The sequence below is a fragment of the Meriones unguiculatus genome, chromosome 2 (genome assembly GCF_030254825.1).
Source record: "Meriones unguiculatus strain TT.TT164.6M chromosome 2, Bangor_MerUng_6.1, whole genome shotgun sequence".
Classification (NCBI taxonomy): domain Eukaryota; kingdom Metazoa; phylum Chordata; class Mammalia; order Rodentia; family Muridae; genus Meriones; species Meriones unguiculatus.
Genome location: NC_083350.1, coordinates 85,752,418 through 85,776,624, shown reverse-complemented (window position 1 = coordinate 85,776,624; position 24,207 = coordinate 85,752,418). Strand labels below are relative to the sequence as shown.

The 24,207-nt window shown below is 40.8% G+C and overlaps 1 long non-coding RNA gene across 3 annotated transcripts in view; it reads left to right on the top strand.

Moving 5' to 3' along the window:
- LOC132652409 (uncharacterized) overlaps positions 1–24,207 on the top strand; it is a 77,413-nt gene that overhangs the window by 40,299 nt on the left and 12,907 nt on the right. For all 3 annotated transcript variants that reach the window (XR_009589952.1, XR_009589953.1, XR_009589954.1), the window contains one exon: positions 13,599–13,727. This is a non-coding gene — a long non-coding RNA (uncharacterized LOC132652409). The remainder of the gene's footprint in view (positions 1–13,598; positions 13,728–24,207) is intronic.

Sequence of the window (24,207 nt, the reverse complement as noted above, 5' to 3'; positions counted from 1 at the left end):
TTGCTGTTATCTGTTACATCTTAAGAGTAGCCACATGTGAGAGTTCCATATGTTAGTCCAGCATGACTAACCGCAGACAGCAGAATTCCTAAACCGTGAATAATCTCGGAGAAACTTTGTTTGGTACAGGTTCACTTTCTTCAGTACTTGATTGCCAGTCAACACAGAGGAGAATGCTGCTTGCCAGGCTGGTGAGCTGAGGCAGCTGCAGGAAGGCAGCAAAACTTAAACTCTGTTAGGATTTTCTTCTTTCTTTCTTTTTCTTTCTTTCTTTTTCTTTTTTTTTTCTGGCAAAGCTAGATCTAAAAAAAAAATGGTTAATGAGGACTATAGAAGATGAAAGGAATTAAAAACAGTACCTCACAATTTTTAGAGTGGGAGGATTATAAATTGATGTCTCTCTTTTTTAAATGAAGAAGAGAACATATGAAGCCATTTCCAAAGACTCAGCCTACCTAACCATTTTATTTAACGTCACAGTCCCTACTTTCTGTTCCTGCTCATATTTAATCTGTGTGTACCTGAAGAACCCTGGTTTTACTTAAAAAGAGTGTTATAGCAGAGCATTCAGCTTTTGTTATGTAAAAGGCCAGTGAGCAAGGTTTTTGATTAACAATGGAAGGTGTTTGATTCCCTTGACAGTGCTGTGTATCAAGATCACTTTCTAATAAAAATTTCATGTCTGTCATCACTATGAATTGTGTATAATGCACTTATACATTTCAGTAATATAAGGTTTTGTTTATCTGAATAATTTCTTTTTAGACAGGGACTTGCTATGCTGGTAGTCCAGACTAGCCTCAGATTTATAACCTCCCTGTCTTAGCTCCATGAGTACTGGCATTATAGGTGTGTGCTGTCCATACATAGTTCACTGATGGAGTTTCAAGGAAAAAGAGTTCATTTGGCTGCAGGTATTTGCTTCTGCAAGAAGCCTTCTAATTGGGAATCTAGCTCAGAGGTGAGCCCTTCCCTAGCATGGGCAAGGCCCACTACTACAAGAAAAGAGAGACAAGAACACGAGAGAGAGAAAGAGAGAGAGAGAGAGAGAGAGAGAGAGAGAGAGAATGAACTAGTAACTTGGATCTATGGCTGAGCCATTATTTGTTGCCAGTAACTGAATTTTAGGCATAATACCACGATGGTATACTGTCGTGGTATATCCATGTAGATTCCTGCCCCAATGAGATAGTGGTGCCAGTAGTAAATCACCAGTTTCTCTTTTAAATCATAGTTAATTTTTTTAAAAATCACTATAGGAAGAATTGCTATAGGAGAGAAAAATTTGGAAAGCTGGGAGGAAGACAAAGATGCAACAAAACAATCCTGAAAGAAATGTCAGGTTGTCATGCTAGATGTAGAACAAATACAGCACACCCACACATACACACACATACACACATAAAAACAAAAGTTTTTAAAACTATGTATGAGATAGAAGAAATAATGTACAGAATTTTTCAAATGATAATTATGCTAAAGAGCCTCCACACCTGCCCAAATATCCCCTTTGGGAGTCTGCCCTGCCCCCCTTGCTGATCAGGTGGCCATGCTTCCTGTCCCATGACGCTACTTTCCTACTCCTACCTCCTGCGGCCAAAGGTAGTTTCCAGCTCACATATTGGAGTTAGTGACTTCTGGCAGTGAGACAAAGGTAAGCCCCCAGGAACCTTGCTTGTCACTTTTATGCTAGCAACAGGAGTATACCTGGCACATATTAGGTGTCCCATAAATATTTGATGAATAAACAAATAAACCTGGTGTGGGCCAAATGGATGAGCTTTGTCATTTAGAGACTCTCTTGTAGTTTGATATTTGAGAACAAGAAAGCAAGTAGTTGGGGCAGCCTGAAAGGGTATCAGGGCTCAAATTGCAACAAAACTATTGGTTACTTAACCAGGCAGTTGAAACCTGGTGGGGCTGAAAGAAGGGGCTAGCATACTTACATAGGAAGATGTGAGGACGTGCCAAGAGACCAGGCAGCTGCTCCATAGCAGCAGCATTTCCATGAAGCTGCCTGTGCTTGGATGCCCACAGATGTATGTAGTATCTTAAGCACACCCCCCTCCTCTCATCCCCTCCCTCGAGTATGTTGAGTCATTCTCTGTTCTAATTATGAACCCCTTGACTTAAGTAATAATAAATTCTATGCAATAACAATGCCTCAAGATATGGTTATTGTAACTACCAACAAGAATACTGAAAGAAGGGTGCTAAATAGGTGGAAGGTGTAGTTCAGGTGTAAGGCATACACAGTGCTCCAATCTGCCCCAAGAACTAAGTCCAAGGATTGAGAAAACTAGAAAATATCCACCTATGTAACACCAACTACCCACACACAGGTGCTGTCTAATGATGCGATTGATGGCAGGGTGTAAAGACTTGCTCCTCATTCTTTTCCTCTTCCTTTTGTTTTCCTGTTTTTGATGACAAGGAATTGCAGGTTAGCCTGGAACACGCAGTCTGCTTGACACATGTTAAGTGCTGTGATTACAGCTTTACACCTCCAGGCCTACCTGTGACCTACTCTTTTTAGGAATCTACACCTGAAAGGGATACAGCAGGTACAGAGAAGAGTTAGACAAAAGATGCAGACAGGGCAGGAAGACACATAGAGTTGGGATGTGAGGAGTATGCGGGTCTTGGCCAGCAATAAGATCTGTAGGAAAATTGGAGTGGAGATTCTGAAGAAGCAGGAGGCAATTTGAGGGAGGGTAAGTGAAAAACACAAATTTGAATTGTGGGTCTGTGAAGTGCAAGAAAGGACCAGCTGGAGGTGAAGATGGCCAAGTAGGCAGGAACTGAGACTCTTCTACCTAAACCACGAAGGCCTGACAGCTCAGACACATGTCACCAGACAATAGAAAGGAAGGACTGTGTAGAGTCTGGGTGGAAAAGTGCTGGGTATATGAAGAGCCAGTGATGACATATAAAGCTGGGATCTATAAATAGTTTAGAAAACCCAGCAAGGTATGATAGTTGATGAAAGCAAGATTTATAGGCTTGTGTGATCAAAAAGGAATTGATATGAAAGTCATTAAAAATTGGCAATAATTATAGTTTCTAAAGAGAGTCACTTCTTAACCATCCCATTCTGTGGGGCTACGTCTCTTAGCAAAAGTGGCTTGCCTAGCACCATACTTCCCAAGGCAAGGCGGGACACAACTTGAATTCTCTGACTTGGAGCTCATTCTTCCCACTCTGTTGAGCTGACTACTTGAAAATCAGTTGAGCCCATAAGGAGAAAAAAAAAACAAATATTTCTCAAAGGCAACAGAACTGTGGAAAAGGCAAAGAAGGCAAGATAAAAGTCAATAAAAGATAAAAAAAAGACTTAAAAAATAAATATAATCAAATGTACATTTTTATTCACTGAAATGCTGAGATAATATTTTAATATTCCTACTTGGGACTCGATTTTTTTTAAATGTTATGTGTTAATTTGGTGTTTAAATTCAAAGCTAAATATCTTTATTTTAAAAGTTTTCCTTCCTGAAGAAAAATATTTTATAGTTTGTGAAAAGGTTTATTTTTTTCCTTTGGGGAATTTTTATCTAGGAAATGGCAGATGTCACCTAACTTCAATTCAGTCAGTCAGTTTCTTAAAATATTTACGTACAGTGTTTCCACTTTATGATGATGATGATGACCAAGGCAAACCAGTACTTTTAATATTGACCTTTTCCTGGCTGAGCAATCTATAGTCCAATGCTTCTGCTTGGTCCAGGGCAGCAGGTGCCAGTTCCCAGGGGAAACAACCAGCACTCCTTACTGTTGTGCTGCTGAGCTGTGCTGCTCTGAAGCCTCAGTACCTTAAATGTATTTTCATGGGCTCAGGCAGGAAACAGCTATAACACACTTATCAGCCTGTGATCCTGGATTCCATCACGTGTCCTACAAGTAGTGACAGATGTGTTTAACCAAGTTTAAATGTTACATAATATAATTCATGCATTGAAACCTAGCAGGGTACTCCATTGATAGGTACATCTCATACCTTGATATACATCAAGCTAAAAATAAAAGAAAAAAAATGAGGTGACTGCATTTTAATGTGCAGTGGGTTTGTCAAGCCAGAACTCCATCTTGAGCTGGGGACATTTGTAGCATACTATGTAGTGATACTAAACTGCCATTATGTCACATGAGTCTTGTAAGGAACACAGTATGCTCTAGCACACCCAGCTCCCTAATCTTTACTCTAGGCCCAACATTTCAACAGATGTAAGATTTTTACTTCCTCCATGCAAATAGAGAAATTCAACCACAAAGTGCTTCGGCCAATTTCCAATAGCTTTTTAGAAGATAAATGTTCTTCTCCTTGAGCCCACCAGAAAAGCCAGATTGCATCTTTAAAAGTGTTGCTGTCAAATTTTCAAACTCAAAAAAGTCTGCCATAGGCTGGGCATTGAGCCATTTTGTTTAATCCTTGGGGAAGCTCTAGCCTTTTCTCAACCTGTGTAATTATTAGTGGAATTAACTTAGAAGAAAGAAGATGCATTGTTCTTTTAAGATCTTCTTTCCTTTGTTTCTCTGTATAGCCATGGCTGTTCTTGACTAGTTTTGTAGACCAGGCTGGCCTCAAACACACAAAGATCCTCCTGCCTCTGCCTCCCTGAATGCTAGGATTAGAGATGTGTGCCGTTTTGCCCAGATCTTTTAAAATCTTGGAGTTAGATGTCTTGACTATTTCCCCTTTATATATAATAAGTGGGCCATGCCTGTTCTCCTAGCACTTGGGAAGCAGTAGATTTGAGGCTAGTGTAGCTACAAAGTGATATTTTACCTCAAAAAAATTTTAAGTGATTTTGAATAAACGGTGCTGGAGAAATTAGATATGGACACACAGAATGAAAGGTCTTCTGTCTCACATGAAGTACAAAAGTAAACTCTAGCTCAATTATCAGTTCAAAGTTAAGACTTGAAACAATGAAACTAACAGAAGAAAACAGAACAGAAATACTTCAGAACATTGGAGTGGGCAAGGATTTATGAAAGCAAAAATATAAAGTGAAGTACACTAATTAAAATCTCCCAACATAAGAAATACTCAGAGACAACCTACAACAGGGTGGACATAAATAACTCAAATTATGTTCTTTATATTCTGGATGGGGCTGGTGTTCAGAGTAACGCAAAAAAAAAAAAAAAAAAAAAAAAAGTGAACCTCTACAAAACAACCCACTTAAAAACAGACAATTACTTGGTAGAGATTTCTCAGAAGGTGACATACATTTGACGAACATGAATATGAAAAAGAACTCCACATCACTAATAACTGGGGTAACATCAGTGTAAGACAATGATGTATCACCTCTCATGAGAATAGCTATTATAAAAAGGACGAAAGATAACAAGTTCCAGGAAGGATGTGACTAAACAGAACCACAGCACTGCTGGTAAGCCTGTACATTAACATGGCCATTGTGGGGTGGGATTGGGAAGGAATGAGGGAGGGGCTACAGCAGGGATACAAGGCGAATAAAATGTAAGTAATGTAAAAAATAAAAATATAATTAAAACTGTGGCCATTGTGGAAAACTTTAAAATTTCTCAAAAAAAAATTACAAATAGAAGTGCCAGTTGGTGGGGTGAAGAGGCAGCCCAGCTGTTAAAAGCACTCACTGCTCTTTCAGGGGACCTGGGCTCAGGTTCCAGCACCGACGGGAGTTTCCTACCATACAGAGCTCTAGGTACAGGGGATCCATACCTTCTTCTAGTCTCTGAAAGCACAGGTACATATTCGCATATGCAGGCAATATACACATATATACATGTATATACATAAAACTGAAATGAACAGAAGTATCAACTTATCTAGCGGTTGGACATGCATCTGAGGGAAGTGACCCAGTGTACTAAGGCACTTCTACTTCCATCCTTCTTTTTACTGTAACACTCCTCACAATGACCATGACGTGGGGACAACTAAAGTGTTCATCAACCAATGAAGGGGTATAGAAAACGTTGTACAAACCCTATGAATATTCCTCTTTGAAGAAAAGATCACTGTCATTGTGGCAATGTGGGTGAGATTGTAGACTGTTCTGTGAAGTGAAATAAGCCAGGCTCATAAAGACAGAACCACATGGTCTCACCGCTATGTGGATTATGGAAAAGTTGATCACAGGCTGGGGGAATAGGTTCCCAGAACCCAAATAAAAGCAGCACAAGGAAGTTGTCTCCTATGCCGATGAGTTCTAGGCTCTTCCCCACCTTTTCTTCTAACCGATTCAGAGTATCTGGTTTTATGTTGAGGTCTTTGATCCACTTGGACTTTAGTTTTGTGCAGGGTGATAAATATGGATCTATTTTCATTTTTCTGCATGTAGACACACAGTTGGACCAGCACCATCTGTTGAAGATGCTGTCTTTTTTCCATTGAATGGTTTTGGCTTCTTTGTCAAAACTCAAGTATTCATAGGTGTGTGGGTTTAGTTCTGGGTCTTCTATTCGGTTCCATTGATCCTCCTTTCTGTTTCTATGCTAGTACCAAGCAGTTTTTATTATTATTGCTCTGTAGTACAACTTGAGATCAGGGATGGAGATTCCTCCAGAGGATCTGTTGTTGTACAGGATTGTTTTGGAAATTCTGGGGGTTTTGTTTCTCTATATGAAGTTGAGAATTTTTCTTTCAAGGTCTGTAAAGAATTGTTGGTATTTTGATGGGAATTGCATTGTAGATTGCTTTTGGTGAAATGGCCATTTTCACTATGTTAATCTCACCAATCCATGAGCACGGGAGATCTTTCCATCTTCTGATGTCTTCTTCGATTTCTTTCTTCAGAGACTTGAAGTTTTTTTCAAACAGGTCTTTCACCTGCTTGGTTAGAGTCACCCCAAGGTACTTTATGTTATTAGTGGCTATTGTGAAGGGTGTTGTTTCCCTGATTTCTTTCTTGGCCCTTTTGTCTTGGGTATACAGGAGGGCTTCTGATTTTTTTGAGTTAATTTTGTACCCAGCCACTTTCCTGAAGGTGTTTATCAGCTGAAGGAGTTCTCTGGTTGAGTTTTGGAGACAACTTCCTGAACAAAACACCATCAGCACAGGCCCTAAGAGCAACAATCAATAAATGGGACCTCATGAAACTGAAAAGCTTCTGTAAAGCAAAAGACACTGTCATTAGAACAAAACGACAGCCTACAGATTGGGAAAGGATCTTCACCAACCCAACATCTGACAGAGGGCTGATATCTGGAATATATAAAGAACTAAAGAAGTTAAAAGGCAATAATTCAAGTAACCCAATTAAAAAATGGGGTATGGAGCTAAACAGAGAGTTATTGGTAGGTGAATATAGAATGGCAGAGAAACACATAAGGAGATGTTCAACATCCCCAGCCATTAGAGATGCAAATCAAAACAACCCTGAGATTTTACCTTACACCCATCAGAACGCATTAAGATCAAAAACGCAAGAGATAATGCATGCTGGAGAGGTTGTGGAGAAAGGGGAACCCTTCTCCACTGCTGGTGGGAATGTAAACTTGTAGAACCACTTTGGAAATCAATCTGGCGCTTTCTCAGCCAATTAGGAATAGTGCTACCTCAAGATCCAGCTATACCACTCCTAGGCATCTATTCAAAAGATGTTCAAGTACACAACAAGGACATTTGCTCAACCATGTTTGTAGCAGCCTTATTCGTAATAGCCAGAATCTGGAAAAAACCCAGATGTTCATCAACGGAGGAATGGATACAGAAATTGTGGTACAATGGAATACTACACAGCAATTAAAAACAAGGAAATCATGAATTTTTCAGGCAAATGGTGGGCTCTAGAAAAAAATCATCCTGCGTGAGGTATCCCAAAAGCAGAAGGACACATGATATATACTCACTTATAGACCTATAAGATAGGATAAACGTACTAAAATATGTACACCTAAAGAAGATAAACAAGAAAGAGGTCCAGGGGTAAGATGATCAATTCTCATCTAGAAAGACAAAGGGGATGGATATTGGAAATAGGAGAAAACAAGTAACAGGACAGTAGCCTACCACAGAAGGCACCTGAAAGACTCTAGCAGTGTATCAAAGCAGATGCTGAGACCCATAACCAAGCCTTCGGCAGAGTGTAGGGAATCTTATGAAGGAAGGAGGAATTAATATATCCTAGAGTGGACAGGGAGCCCCACAAGGTCCAAATATATCTGAGCACAGGGGTCTTCTGTGAGACTGTTTATCCAACCAAGGACCATACGTGGATATAACCTACAACCCCTGCTCAGACATAGCCCATGGTAGCTCAGTATCCAAGTGGGTTCCCTAGTAAGGGGGACAGGAATTGTTTCCCTAGTAAGGGGGACAGGAATTGTTTCTGACATGAACTCATGAGCTTCCCCTCCCCCCTGAGGGAGGAGCAGCCTTGCTAGTCCACAGATAAGGACACTGCAACCATCCTGAAGATACCTGATAAGCTAGGGCCAGATGGAAGGAGAGGAGGACGCCTCCTCTCAGTGGACTCGGAAGGGGGCAGGGAGGAGATGAGGGAGGGAGGGAAGGATTGGGAGGGAAAGAGGGAGAGGGCTACAACTGGGATACAAGTGAATGTATAAAATTATTTAAAAATAGAAAATATATTAATTAAAAAAAATCAAGGCTGATGAGACCTGATAGGCTAGGGTCAGAAGGAAGGGGAGGAGGACCTCCCTTTTCAGGACTGGGAAGAGGGACATGGGTGGGGCAGAGGGAGGGTGGGATTGGGAGGGGAGGAGGGAGGTACGGGGGGACACAAAGTGAATAAACTGTAATTAATAAAAATAAAAATAATTAAAAAAGAAAGCAGCACAAGGTGGAGGCGGCAGCACACTCCTGTCCCCGGAGCCCCAGGTGGGTGGAGAGAGGAGGGGCCCTGAAGCTGATTGGCTAGCCAGTTAACCAAATCAGGAAGCTTCTGGCTGAGTGAGAAAATTTGCCTCAAAAAAGAAAAGGTGGAGAGCAACAGAAGAAAGCTACAACACCTGATGTCGACCTTGGCCATCTACACACACCCTACACACACCCATGCACACACACAAACATACACACACACACCTCACAGATAGTCAAGAGTGGAATAGTGGTTGCCAGAGATGAAAGGGCAGGAGGCGAGGAAGAAAGATTGATCATTACAATTAGAGTAACATGTTCTGGTGTTCTGTTGTAGAAGAATGACTGTAGAATGAAAATATTGCTGCATATTTCAAAAAGCTATAAGTAATATTTTGAATACTATAAAATTATCAGTATTTGAGGAGACAAGTTTAACTTTGTCCAAACATTTCACAATATGTACATGTATCAAAACATCACATAGTAGTATCCTATAATGTATACAACTTGTATGGGATTATGTTTTATTAACAATAAATTTATCTTAGAAAAAGAGAGTAGAGGGTATATTTCAGTGGTAGAGCTCTGCCTAGAATATGCAAGGCCCTGTACCACATGGTACAAAACACCAGTTTGATGACCAGTACCACAAAAAAAGTGTTTACAGAATAAGTAAATGCAAAATTGCAACTGTATTACCAAAAGATATATATATATATATATATATATTGGTTTCAAGACAGACAGCGTTGCTCTGCGTGTAGCTCTGGCTGTCTTGGACTCATTCTGGAGACCAGGCTGGCCTTGAACTCACAGATATCTGCCTGCCTCTGCCTCTTGAGTGCTGGGATTAAAGTGTGAGCTATCACACCCAGCTACTAAAAGACATAATTATTTAAAACATGTTTATATGAGACAAAACTTTTAGTTTAATTGTATTTTCAAAAACTGTTTTAACTTCAAAATATCTTTGATTTTCATATTGTTTAATTTTAATGGCTAAATGTATTTCTAGCTCAGGGAAAGTTTTGATTCAGTAACCACCATTTTCAAGCTTGTTTCTCTAGTTGCAATGCAAGATAACACCACAAGGGGGCATGCAAAACTGCTATTTCCAGGAGTGTTTCTAAAGGCGCTGACTCAGACTGTTACAGCTCAAAGTGATGCAGAGGTCATTGAACCCACACTTGATACATTTGGAGGTGCAATTAAGACTCAGAGAGAAACTCAATTTGTCTAGTATCACGTGACTATCCACAAACAGGGATAAAGTAGAAGCTGGGTATGCAGTTCAGTGGTAGAACATAGGGGCTCTGGGCTCAGTCCCCAAGACGCACACACCCACACACAAACACATACACATGCATGCGCCCACGCCTGTACACACATAGTGTAAACAGAGGCATCCTTCGGTCAAGTTTTCTTTCTCTTGTCTAGCACCCATTCAGTCCTTTTCAGTAGCATCTCTTGTCAAATGTCTGCCATCTTTGATAAATAGCATATCCTTCCAGCCTGTAGAAACCAGGGGTCTGGGGCGAAGTTTCTTGAATGTCTTCTTGGAATGATAGATATCAAGTAATGTTCTAGAGCCAAAATAGCGTGCACTTGTCCTATTGAATCAGAGTTCAGCAAGGAAATAATGATCATTGTAACCGTCAAGTGCATCGTCTAAGAATGCTGCAGTTTGCATTGCTTTGCTTTTGAAGTTCCTTCCCTTAGCTATTACTCTTTGCTCTTCTACACTAGACACGCAAACACTGTGTACACTGATGCTGCCTGAGCTGTCTGACTCCCGGCAGAAGGTCATGTGGCAAATGCAATGTCTCATAAAGCAATACTTTCTGTAGCTGGAACATTTTAAAATATCACAATTTTCAAATATACAATATATAACTAATTGTAGTAACCATAATGTAAACAGCTTTCATCCTTATTCCTTCCGTCCAGTTGAAAATCGATCTTGATAAGAACTAAAGCTCCCCATGTCTAGGTTTGCACTCTAGAACTGGTCCATATACACACCAGTGTTGTTCACAGACAGCTTGACACCGTGTAAATGCTCTGCTCACAGTGCAGAGTACTATAGTGTAGCAAAGCTATATGAACAAGTTACACATAATCCCACTTACCTAAGTTGCAAAAACAGGCAGAACTAGATAATAATTGCATAGTGGCACACATACAGTTTTAAAAAATGGAAATAAGGAATGATTAAGAAAGTTTCAATGTATTAGTTACCCATAAAGGAAGGAAAGGGGCATCAAGTTGGATCATAAAAGAAACATCTAAGATATTGTTACTAATACTTTATAATTCTAAAGAAGCATAGTAGAGACTTTTTTAAAATGTTTTTTGTGTTCTCACTTAAACAGCACACACACACACACACACACACTCCCATTACAGCACCCCCACACACACACATTCCCATTGGACTACAGGAGAGCTATGAACAGCAGGAAAAAGTTTAGAAGGTTTTGGAGCTGGAAAGAGGAGCATCCTCTTGTGCTACCCCTCCCCTCCCCCAAGATCTCCTATGTTTAGGCCTGCAAGCTTGATTCAGTTCTGAGGATGGGAGGTAGGGGAGCGGAGCCTTGGAAAGCAGATTTGAGTCAAATGAGAGTGAAACCTTTTGTTTTCAATGGTATTGGACTGGCAGATGTCTAAGCAGAGGCAACAAAGCAGGGGGCTTTTCTGGAGACTTTGTACAAGAGGAGGAAGGACTCTTTGAGGGTTGGAAAGCAGTGTAGCCAGAAAGAGTAAATTCACATTCTTCCACCCCTGACTGAGTCAAGCTCATTTATCGAACCAGACAACAGTTAGCCAGAAAAGCTCTGGCACTGGTCCTTTTTGGAGTGCAAATTTGCAAAATTTCCTTATATCTGACATGGTTATTTTATTCTTGAAATTATAATAGAGAATGAAGAGCTCTTTTGAGAGACCAAAGGTCTCTCAAGAGGGTCATATGGGTCTTCAAATGATCATGGAAAGGGGGGAATGAGAGACCAAAGATTTAAAAATCAGTGGGTATTGTTTTAAAGTTTAAAGCACAAGCCTGAACCAAGCCAAATGGAGATATGTTCACCATCAGGGGAGAACTGGCCTTAATGCCCTGAGGGGAAGAACCCGCCTTACTGCATTCTTTTCTGCCCACTAGAGATACAGTTGCTAGGAAATCAGCCCATCCCCCTAGGGAGGGACACCAGATCATTAATGGTTTGGGGACCTTCCTGCAGCCAGTCAATTCAAAATGCAACATCCCTTTTGTGTTTCAACCATTAGATGCTTGCCAGGCAGGAATCCCCTGCTTTGAGCTCACTGGGAGGGACCAGAATCTTTAAATCACCCAACTAACCTGAGCACAAGGCTCTCGGCTCTCACCACTTTGGCAGTGGGGGTGTGAGCCCCAGCTGCAGCTTGTAATAAAAAGTTCCTCATGTGTTTTGCAATGGACTTGACTCTTAGTGGTAGTCTTTTGGGGGCTTGCCATTCGTTCATAACACTTTTAAGATTTAGGCCTCAGGGGAACTTTCATACATTCTACCTTCCCCCCTCCCTCACACTGCTCTCTGTTCTTCTCTCCTTCCCTTGGCACTCCCTCCTTCTGTCCTTTCTTCCCTCTTCTTTCTCTTCAAATTATAAGCTAGCAATTCTTTTCCTACACCAACTATCTTCAAAGTGTAACCTTAGCATTCATCAAGCAGAAACTGAATACTGTATCACTGGAATAATATATGCATTGAAATGACATGAAGATATCGATTCAGGGTGCTGTGAGTCTGTAGAAGGAAGGAAGGAAGTGAAGGAAGGAAGAAAAGAAGGCAAGAAGGAAGGATGATGTCTTGGAAAGCATTTAAATGCTTTTTGGATTTTTTGTTTGTTTGTTTAATTAGGGAGACTTCTTTATGAAATGAAGAACCATTTGGACAAAAGAAGTGAAATACATAAAACTGTAGCTTTAAAACTCTGCTCTTAGTTCCAGAAACAATTCCTTGGTTCTTAAGTATTCACAACACACTCTCTCAGCATTTATTAACTTACTGTATTTTGTCAGTCAGCAAAATTCTCTCATGAAATGCTGTCAGATCATTAGCCCCATCTACAAACTACCTACCCACCAGCTCTGTTTTTAACACTAATTTTCTTTACTTCCTGTTTGTGTGGAGGGGTGGGAAAGAGGCAAGCGATACTCATGATTTACAGCAACTGTTTCATCTCCAAAGTTTGGTTTGTTTAAATATCAGGTCTGATATTCACAAAGCACCCAAGAAATTTCGCAAATAAATTGATATGCTTTTCTTCAAATTGAATCAAAGTAATGACTTCTCTCTGGATCTGTCTCAGCCCTATCCCCTCTCACCCTTGGTTTTGTTTGTTTGTTTTGTTTTTGTTTTTGTTGAGACATGGATTCTCTTTGTAGGCTGTCCTGGAATAGCCTCAAACTCACAGCCTGCCACCTCTGCCTCCTGAGTGCTGGGATCGAAGGCCAGTGCCACTGCCAGGCCTCTCTCAGCTCTTGAAGGAAGGTTTTAGTGGGGGCACCTGCCATGCCAGGTGTGGTTTGAACACTCACCCTAAGGGGAAGCTTTTCTTCAGTCATTATCTAGGTGTGAGTTTCCAAAGGAAACTTCACTCTCAGATCTAATGAATGGGCAGACTGCTGGTCAACAGGTTTGATTTTTCTCGCCTTTTCCATGCCATGCATTTTGTCCACTTCTTTTTGAGGTTTCCATTCTTATAATTCAAGTCTCAGGAACTTTGCTCTGCAAAATCTCATCTACAGATAAAACTCCAAGACCCTGGGTTACAAGTGATTTATTCAACATGGGATCGTGAGAACCTCAGCAATCTCAGTAATCGGCTCAAATGTTGGAACTTGCTCCGGAGACACTGTCATTAGCTAAAAAGCCTGGTGAGCACCTGGGACTTTATCTCTAGGTTGCACATTGTACCACAACACCTTGCTGCCAAGGGTAATTCTAGCCAGGGGGCCATAAAGGAAGCATTTTTCTCTGTACACTTTCACTTCAGCTTAGACAAGGGGTCAGTAGCTGTTGGGGCTTCAAAGAACAATAAAGCTGTTGATGGGTTTCAAAGATAATAAGCAAGGAGAAGAGTGGAAAGGCAAAAAGTAATCAGATTAAGTGAAAGGTGAAAAGGGGTGTAAAGGAACTCAGAGTGGGTTGAAGAGAGAGAAAGGGGGAGAGAGGGAAGAAGGGAGATGTGGGAGAAGAGAGGGGAGAAGCTAAAACAGATGCAGGAAGGGTCTGTGGGGAAGTCTGAAGCCTTGAGTATTACTCAGATCAGAAACAATGTGCAGTTTAATTTTAACTAACAACCCTCCACGTAAATCCTACAGTGCCTTTGAACTCTCTCAGAATGCAACGCTGCTCTTTCCTGTGCATTTGATTGTTTTGTCCTGTCATTTGAATTTTAGGAAATATCTGTTACTTTTCTCATCGATGTGATAACAATACTCAACAAAAAGCACAGCTCACTAGAGGAAGGCTTTCTTTGGGCTCACATTTTGAGGGTGCTGTCCATTATGGCCAGCAAGGCATGGTGTCAGGACTGTGAGGGAGCCGATGCCATGAGGAGACACAGTAAACACTGCTGCCCAGCTCCCTCTCACTTTTGTCTAGTCAAAGGCCAGGCCTGTGGGATGGGGCCACCCACATTTGGAGCGGTGCTTCCCTCTTCAGTCAAACCTTTCTGGAAGTGTCCTTAGACACACCCATAGGAGTGTTTCCATAGTGTTTCTCCCCTGAGTCAGATTGACAATGAAGGCTCCCTCACTGCCGTAGAAGGGGATGCAATATGTTCTGTTGGGTTTAAAGAAAACTACATAAAATGGGATAAAGCAAACAAGGCATTTAGCCAATGCCTGGTATAACATGAATGCTCAGGAAACTTATGAGTCCCTTTCCTGAGTCTACTGAGCGCATCTGAAAGACTCTAACTAGCAGTGTTTTCAAAGCAAAGACTCATGACCAAACCTTTGGCAGAGTACAGGGAATCATAAGAAAAAAGGGGAGTTAGTCTGATACGGAAAGGATAGGAGCTCCACAAGGACCAAATATATCTGGGCACAGGGTCTTTTCTGAGACTGACATTCAACCAAGGACCATGTATGGATATAACCTAGAACCTCCATTCAGATGTAGCCTGTGGTAGCTCAGTAACCAATTGGTTTCCCAAAGTGAGGGGAACAAGGACTATTTCTAACAGGAACTCAATGACTGGCTCTTTGGCCTCCCCACCCCCAAGGGAGGAGCAGTCCTGTTAGACCACAGAGGAGGGCTTTGCAGCCAGTCCCGAAGATATCTGATAAAACAGGATCAGATGAATGGGGAGGAGGTTCCCCCTATCAGTGGACTTGGAAAGGGGCATGGTGGAGATGAGGGAGGGAGGGAGGGGCTGGGAGGGAATGAGGGAGTGGGACACGGCTGGGATACAGAGTTAATAAAATGTAACTGATAAGAAAAAAATAAAATTAAAAAAAAAAGAGTCCCTTTCCTGTGAAACAATAGGCATAAGTGTTTCCATGAAAGAAAAAGAACAGGAGAAAAAAGCCACTAGAACAAATGAAACTGTAAATGATTATTTCTACCTTTATAGATTCTAAATTTTAGAATATAAAGTCTTCATTGCTTTTTTTTTTATGGAGGAGGCCTCAAGTATGCTAAACAGGAAGTTTGCACTGAGCAATGTCTAGTGCCCCACCACTTCTTTTCACAAGGACTATTGATTTATTGATTGGCAACAATATTGGCCTATTGGTTTTTTCTCTCTTGCTTCTTGCATTAGAAAAGGTAGTGCTAGCATGCAATAATGGCTTGCTTTAAGGGAAACCAGTACACAGTTCATTCTGAATCAAATATGAATGATCACAACTCAAGAACATGGATTTGGGTCCCCTGAATGACAGCCTTTGTATGGAGGAGTTACATGAATTTTGAAGGCCATAGAACAAAAGAGACATAAACCAGTACATTCGCCTATGACATAAGTAGGATCCTCAGATAAGCAGGCTACAGCAGAGGGGTTAACCAGGTATTAAAGCTTTACTGTGGAGGTTGGAGGTCCCATAAGCTTAGCAATGCAGTCAACAAAAGTGGCTGTTACTTGGGAGATGCCAGGTCAGATACAAAAGTTAGATAATTGGCTAATAAAGGGCTTTGAAGCAGTGCAAGATGATTTTGGCTCTTGACCTACACAATTCCATCTCTCCACAATCATGAGGTTTGAGTCAGCCAAACACTCCATGGGATCTCTAAATAGTAATGCAGTTTCTTCAGAGAACATTCCATAGCAGTATTCATCTGGCTTTGCGAGGGGAAAGAAAGAGTTGTCCTCCAGGATCATTTTGTGTTGAACTTTCTTTTGCTGGCTCAGGACCCAACAGTACTCCCAAGCCCAGGGAAGACAGCAACAGGGTTCTCATTTTGAAATATTCATCAGATGCAGGTGTGTAGCCTGAGGTGGAAGAGCGTGGCTCTAGGCTGGATATCACTTGTTTACAAAGCAGACAAGTGCTGAGGAGTCCTGTGCTGGCCAAAGCTAACTGCACAGGAGGAGGGCAGGCCACACAGTGATATATAGAATTCTGTTCTTGTCAGTGCTATGAAGAAAAAGGAGAAGTCTTCTGAGTAAAAGAAAATGCCTTTCTGGGCATTTCAGGACCATTGATGGTCCTGAAAAATCATAATAAGCAAGAGAAGGCTAAGGACCCAAAGGAAGAGTTGAGTGTGCTTACATAAAAGGAAAAATGAGCCATAGAGGAAGGAAGTGCAGTTAACCAGAGAGGCAAAAGAGGGGGTCATTTATTAAGCAAGAGCCCTGAGTGGATCAGAGAGGAATCACTGCTGAGACAGGACGAGTTTTGGACAGGAGGAAGGCGAATGCTTTCTTAGGAGAGCATGCAGAATATTTTAACCCACTTTTTGTTCCCATAACTGCATGCCACAACCTGAACCCATTATAAAGAATGAACATTTATTGAATTCATGGTTTTGGAGGGCCAAGTTTGAGGGGCTGTGGCGGTGATTATTGCTTTACATCTAGTGGTATATAGCATCACACGGTGATGCTCTACCACTGCATTGCATCTCTAGCCCTCTTCATCTTCTTCCAGGTGCACTAATACAGTCATGAAAGTATCATCCTTTCTCCCAAAGGCTTTGCCTCCAAAAGCCTTTATCAGTTGACTTTAGGGAATAGTCTCAAAAGAATACATTTGAAACCATAATCAGAGGTTGGGAGATAGAAGAGTGTTGTAGATGAAGGCTGGATGTGACAGTTTTCATCTCATGTTCTCTGTGGCAGAAGTGTAAGTGGCTTCTGAGTACCAGAGAGCAGTAAGAGAGGAGAGGACTTAAAGGAAAGTAGTAATGGGTTGAAGGAGCCCTTAGGAAAACCAGGGGAGCCTGTCAGAGCAGCCTGGCTTTGTTCCAGTGCTTCCTGGGAATCCTGAGGGAATCCACTTAATTATTGCATTTTGTAAAGAGACTCAGTAATGACACACTAGCCAAATGAGCACTCTACCAAGCGAGGACCTGTGTGGGGGTATCTTCCCATTACATTTGTGCCTCTAACATAAAATAAGTTATGTGCTTACACATGCCTGCTTCTATCAAACCCTTAAACGAGCCTCGCTAAAGTGAAAAAATCCAGCTGTCAGTATAGGAACATGGACTCTTATCTCTTTCTGGGAGAAATGTAGATTAATACAATTACTGTGAAAATAATTTTGAAGAAAATGTGTAAGTTTAAACTTTCATAATCTGTAACCTATAATTACCATAATAACTCTACATAAACTTTCAAAGGTTATTCTTCCTCCTTCCTTCCTTCCTTCCTTCCTTCCTTCCTTCCTTCCTTCTCTTTTCCTTTCCCCATTTGAGACCGGGTTTCACTATCCAAGACTGGCTTTAGCTGAAATCCCCAAATGGAAAATGGAGAGCACACCTGTGAGGATTTTTTTTTTCTTAATTTGAAGCAGGTAGATTCACTTCTAATATGGACCTTTGAGGTAGGAAGACACATGCCTTTAATATGTAGGGCCACACCTTCTACTGGAAGCCTAAGGACATGGAAGAAGGAAACTTTTGCTTTTCCCCAGCTTGCACTCACCCTGCTAGCAAGTCCATTCCTTTACTGGCATTAGAGTCTACTTCAGGATTCCAGTCTATAGTGAAGACCAGCTGAGACATCCAGTCTTGTGGACTGAACAGCTACTGGATTCTTGGACCTTCTGTTCATAGGCAGCCATTGTTGGATTAGCTGGACCACAGCTTATAGGTCATTATAATAATGCCTCTTTTGTATAGAGAAAGAGATTTGTTCTCTAAGTCCTGTTACCTGATTACTACACCTACTTACACAGTAAAATATTGAACCAAAGCAGCAATAAATAGAAAAGGTAGGTTTCATGGTATGTAGACATGCCATCATACATAAGTTTACATATCTACGGATATACTGCACATTGTTTTCACAATACTTGTAGAAAGAAAATTTAACAGTCTGGAGAGATGGTTTCTGTTGAGTAGGAGAAGTTTGGGATTAAACATGTGAGCAAAGAGTCTATTTCTATTGTGTGGTGTTGAAAATGTCTTTTGATTGGTCAGTGAGTAATGAATGAAAGCTGGGAAAAATGCTGGTGCTCTGTCACAGTAAGATGACCAGAGGTAATGGAAATGTAGAAGAAATAATTTTGAATGTTTTTACCACAAAGAAATAATGTTTGAGGAAATAAAAGTTTGTTTTTATTTGAACATTGAATATATATCTGTCTTAAACTACCACATGGTATCTCACACACACACATGCACACACAGAGAGAAAGAGGAATCAAGAGAGAGAGAAAGAGAGGGGAGAAAGAGAGGAATGAGAGAAAGAAAGTTTGTCAGTTACAAACTAAGCTTAATCCAGGCTTGGTGGCACATGCCTTTAATCCAAGAACTCAGGGAGGCAGAGGGAGGCAAAGGTAGGCAGATCACTGTGAGTTCAAGTCCAGCCTGGTCTACAAGTCCAGGACAGCCAAGGTTCCACAGAGAAACCTTGTCTCAAAAAACCAAAACCAACCAACCAAAGCAAAACAAACCAAAAAGTCCCTAAGCTTAAAAAGTAAAATATTTTAAAATGGTTTTTTAAGAAGGGTAGGATAGAGGTAATAATTACTAATTTGAGACAGTGAATTCACAACTGTTCTGTTCTTCCTTGTGCTTTTTGTGACTATAAAGGCCTATTCAGCCCTGGTGTGGTAGCACACACCTGTAACCCCAGTACTCAGGAGGCTGAGGCAGGGGAACACTGGCTTGTAGGGCAGTAAGTCCTAATGGGACAGGTTTTGCTTATTGTGGGCTACCCCAGTTTGGCTCTGATATATTCTTCATGCTCTGATATTCTTCCTTTAAGGAGTGGAGCTTGACTTTCTTCCCTTTTGAGTTTGGGCTGGACTTGACTTTCTTCTAGCAAGGAAGATGCTTTCTTCTAGAAGAAATGATGGCCTCCATAAATAATGTTTTTATTTTTCAGATGAGGGGATGAGATGAAAGCCATACACAAGTTTTACAAATACACAGCTTGGGCTAAGCCTAGAATGTTTCTATCTCAACATCCATAGACCTAACCCTGGAAGTCTCTAGCCTCCATACAGTCTAATCTTCTGTGAGCCTGGACCTGAAGGCTTCAGCTTCCAACCTCCTCTGATAACCTAGGCCTAGAATGTTTTCAGCTTCTGAGACTTACTACTGAATAAGCTCACCCTTTCCAGTTCTTTCTAAACTCTGGCTGTCTGGTTCAACTCAGCTGTTCTGGCTCAAAACTCCTCTCCAAGATGATTGATTAAAAATAGCTTCTCTCTGAATTGCTGTGTTTGAAAAAAACTGCCTCTAAACTCTATGAACTGAACTGCACAGACTAAACTGCACGCAATTGAACTCTCTAAACTGTATTGTGCTCCTGAACTCTACTGTACTATCTCTACGATCTCACTTCTCTCTTTCTGTGTTGCTCTTAAATAGCTTCTCTGTCCTGTCTGTTTTCTTGAGTGTATGATGTAGCCTATCTCTGACTCATTCTGTCAAATCTTTCCCTGATTCCTCATTGTTTGGGATTAGAGGTGTATACTAAATTCCAGCCAGAGGGCTTAAAGGTGTGTCATGTCTATATTTCAGCCATAAGGATTAAAGGTGTGTATTTCAAAGGGATTAAAAGTGTATACTAAGAGTTTGTCTGTATTCCAACCAGATCACATAGACCTAGGTCTTTGGTTGTGGTCCCTTGCCAGAGTAGCCATTTTGCTGGATTAAAAGGCCTCCAACATGAACAGTGAATACACTAACAAGATTAGGAGTGGAAAGATTTTGTCTTGTTTCTTTCTCACTATTCTCTTTTCTTCATGCTCTTTCTTTCACTATGAATTTTTAACTGGGAGAGCAGCATCCAAGAACCGTGCTTTTGTTCAAGTCCTGTGTGATGGGGGCTTGGATTCTATTCCAACAACTACAGGAGAAAGCTCAGCAGTTTATTCTCCAGTTTCTTCAAACAATCTCACTCTAATCTTCAGACAATTGTAGTATAATCTCATGAGAGATCCTGAGGCAGAAACACTGTTTTCAACTCTCAGAATTCACACGGGACAAAGTATGCTTGATATTTACAGTAAGCTCTGGGGATAATTTGTTGAACATCATTAGGTAACTAATGAAAAATTTTCTTGATAATCAATTTTTTTTCTCAAAGAGGAAAAGACTGTTAAAATTTTAATAATATTTAAAATGCCTCAAGTGACAGGGAAATGGCTTAGCAAGTGTCTTAATTATTTTTCTATTGCTGTGATAACACACCATGACCAAGGCATCTTATAAAAGAGGGAGTTTATTGTGGGCTTACAGTTTTAAGGGATTAGAGTCTATGATCATAATGGTAGGGAGCATGGGAAGGAAGGCATGATACTGGATCATTGTCTGAGAGCTCACAGCTTGAGATACAATCATGAGGCAGAGAGCGCTAACTGGGTATGGCATGGGCTTTTTGAAACCTTAAAGCCTACCTCAGTGACACGCTTCCTCTGACAAGGCCATCCCTTCTAATCTTCCCAAACAGTTCTACTAACTAGGGACCAAGTATGCAAATAAATGAGCCTGTGGGGGGTGTCATTCTCATTCAAACCACCACAGAAGGTAAGGCACTTACAGCCAAGCCCAACAACCTGATTTCAATCAGGAGGCCTCATTGTCCGAGGACAGAACTGACTCTCAGAAGTTGTCCTCTGATCTCCACATATGCACCATGCTACATGCTTGCTCACATAAACATGAGTGTGCACATGAGTACCCACTTACGTGTGTACTCATTCATACATAAAATAAATGGGCTTTTTTTTTTGCTTTTTTTTTTTTTTTTTTTTTACAGAGTTTCTCTGTGTAGCTTTGGTTGCCCTGGACTCAATTTGTAGACTAGGCTGGCCTGGGACTTACAGAGATCCGCCTGCCTCTGCTTCCCGAGTGCTGGGATTACTGGTGTGTGCCAACATGCCTACCTAAAATAAGTGTTTGCTTTTTTTTTAAACAATAAAAAATTATTATGTTTAAAAAAGCTTTAAAGTAAAACAAAATTGGAATAGGAGTTTCCTCTAAATATTAGCAGAAAGCAAAAGCTGCTGCAGATTTTCTGTGACCAGAGTGACTAAGTGTAGTAGTGGGAATAGTGCCTGGCCCATGCAAGCACTTCCTACACCTACCTGATGTTATTGTTGTTTAAGTGTCAGGGACTTAAAGATCGCATCTCTGCACTTCGCAAATGAGAATAGTGGAGGTTCCGAGAATTACTCCTAGTTCAAGGCCTCAGAGCTATTTCTTCTCTCAAAAACCATTTCCATCAGAATATTTTTATTTCTATATATCTTGGTTACATATGCTGAATATCACATTTTCCAAGGGTCTCTCTTGAATGTTTTATATGTAGTACTTCATATAACATCCAAAATATTTTTATTTCTATTCTATAAGAAACTTGGAGCTTATCACTTGCATACAGAACTAATTTGTAGTAAAACAAAAATTCCAGCTCTGGGCTTTTGATAAAGCACTCTATTGGGGGCATTTCATAATTGATTGCATTGATTGACATAGGTGTGTAAAATTTCCTACCTATGACCACATAAGAGTCCAGAGGAGATAATTTCTGTGTGTTTGGTATAATCTGAATGTCAAATATGTCCCAGATGCCCATGGGTTGAAGTTCTGGTCATCAGGGTGGCACCACTAGACAGTAGTAAAACCTTTAGGAAACTGAGCCTTAGCTCACTGCAGGTATGTTGTGGGTCATGCTAAGCCATTTCTGACCCTTTGCTCATTGAAGGTCAAGGTTAGTTGTAGGACCCTGACCTGTCTGCTTTCTCTTTGCTTCCTAGCTGTTGACATACATGAGCATATACTTCTGTCATGACCCACTACCCTTGCTAGAGTAAACGGTGGAGCTGCCCAACCTTGGACTGAATCTCTAGAGCCCTGAGACAAATTCTGTTTATAAGTTAACTGTTGCAAGCATTTCACGATAGCAACAAAGAATATTTTTTTTTATTCAATGCTGGCATTACAGGTAATTGTGTTACATATTATTACATAGAAGCCATTTTCATGATATTCAAATGTGGGATCCTGAGTTTACCCTTCCAAAGATTTATTTCCACATAATGTATTAGTTTATTTAACTTCAGTAATACTGTCCTACTCAATTCTATGTTAGGTATTTAAAGGTCAGTTCTGGTCCAGCACTAAAAGTTTGCATGCCATCTAATGAGATTTAGTAGACCATGAGGAGGCTAAGATGATGCTCATTTTACAGCTCAACTGGGACGTGGCTATAGCTCAGTAGTAGAGTGTTTGCCTTTGCTGTGGATGTGTTAAGTGAGTCTTTGTTTGATTCCTGAAAACCCCACAAGAAGATGAGGAGAAAGATGAGGAAGGGAACAAAATAAGAGACAAAATGAGGGCATACACTGAGACCAAATGCATCAAACAACCATGGTGTCATTTGATATTCACAACTCACTGACTGGGATAGTTCCCCCCCAAAGGAAGTAACAGAATATCAGAGACTAGAAGTGACCTGCTTAGCATTTCACAGAGTAGGAGAAACAGAATTAATACTACAACTTGAGTCTTCTCATGTGTCCTTTGCTGAGCACCAGGTTGCTGTTCCCCAGTCATTGCACATTTGGATCTTTAGCCAATAAGAAGCACTCCCAACATATGCAAAAATGTGTGCACAAAAGTGGGGACTGTGTCTTCATTTACAATGGTAAAGCTTGGAGACAACAAATATCTCAGTGTAGTTACCTAAGTTATGACCCTAAGCAACTATGTAAAATCACATACATACGTATGTGTGTATATATAGTAACAAGGACAATGGCTAGATATGTTCAGTTTTAATGGGAAAAGAAATTATGGGAAACTAGTTTTTAAATTAGCTATAATTGTTGGGAGGCACACACATCAAGGTGTGTGTGCGGAGTCAGTTCCCCTCTTTCAGCTCGGTACTGTTGCTACACAGAACTGAACTCAGGTTTTCTGTCTTACATTGCTGGGTGGCAAGTGACTGTAGCCCCTGAGCCATCTCACTGACCTATGAGACTAGTTTGTGGACTCTCTTTTGACTCAACTGACCAGACCAAACCAATAGTGTCACTCGAGCTGAATTCTACATAATCAGGCTTTGATTTTTTTTTTTTTAATTCTACATAACGTAGGCTTTGATTTTTTTTAAACCTACTTTATTTGGGGTTCCTTAAACCTATCTATATCTCCCTTCCAACCCCCCAACACTAGGTTGGAGAGAAAGAAGGTTAGTAGTGACAGGTGATGTAGACCTCTTTAAACATAGTTCCTTCAGGAGATTCCACTCTTCATCATCAGGATATCCAGCAAACCAGCCATCCAGTAATCCAGCAATCCAGCAATAGCAAAAGCAGTAACAAGGACCAGCAGCAGCAGGGGCAGCAGCAACCTTTCTGAAGCATTTCTCTCTAGAAGCAGCTTAAAGCGACACATCCTTTCCCTCTTTCTTGGCTCCTATTTATACCTCCTCAGAGTCTGTACCAGGATGTTTTTCCACTGGAAAAAACATGCCCCACCCCATGAAGCAGTTTCCAGCTGAAAAAGATCATGTGCCTCTTACAAGGCTGTTATCAATTAAGGATTCCTGCATCCACACTTGGGATTACAACAAAAACATGTTTACAAAACATTACCAAAACTTCCACTACAAACTTTAAGGAAACAGATCTCAAAGATAAGGATTGCATACTGAGTCCATGCCATGTTCTCTGCTTTAACACTTAAATGTAACCTGCCACCTGGTATTAACTGATTAATTCGTGC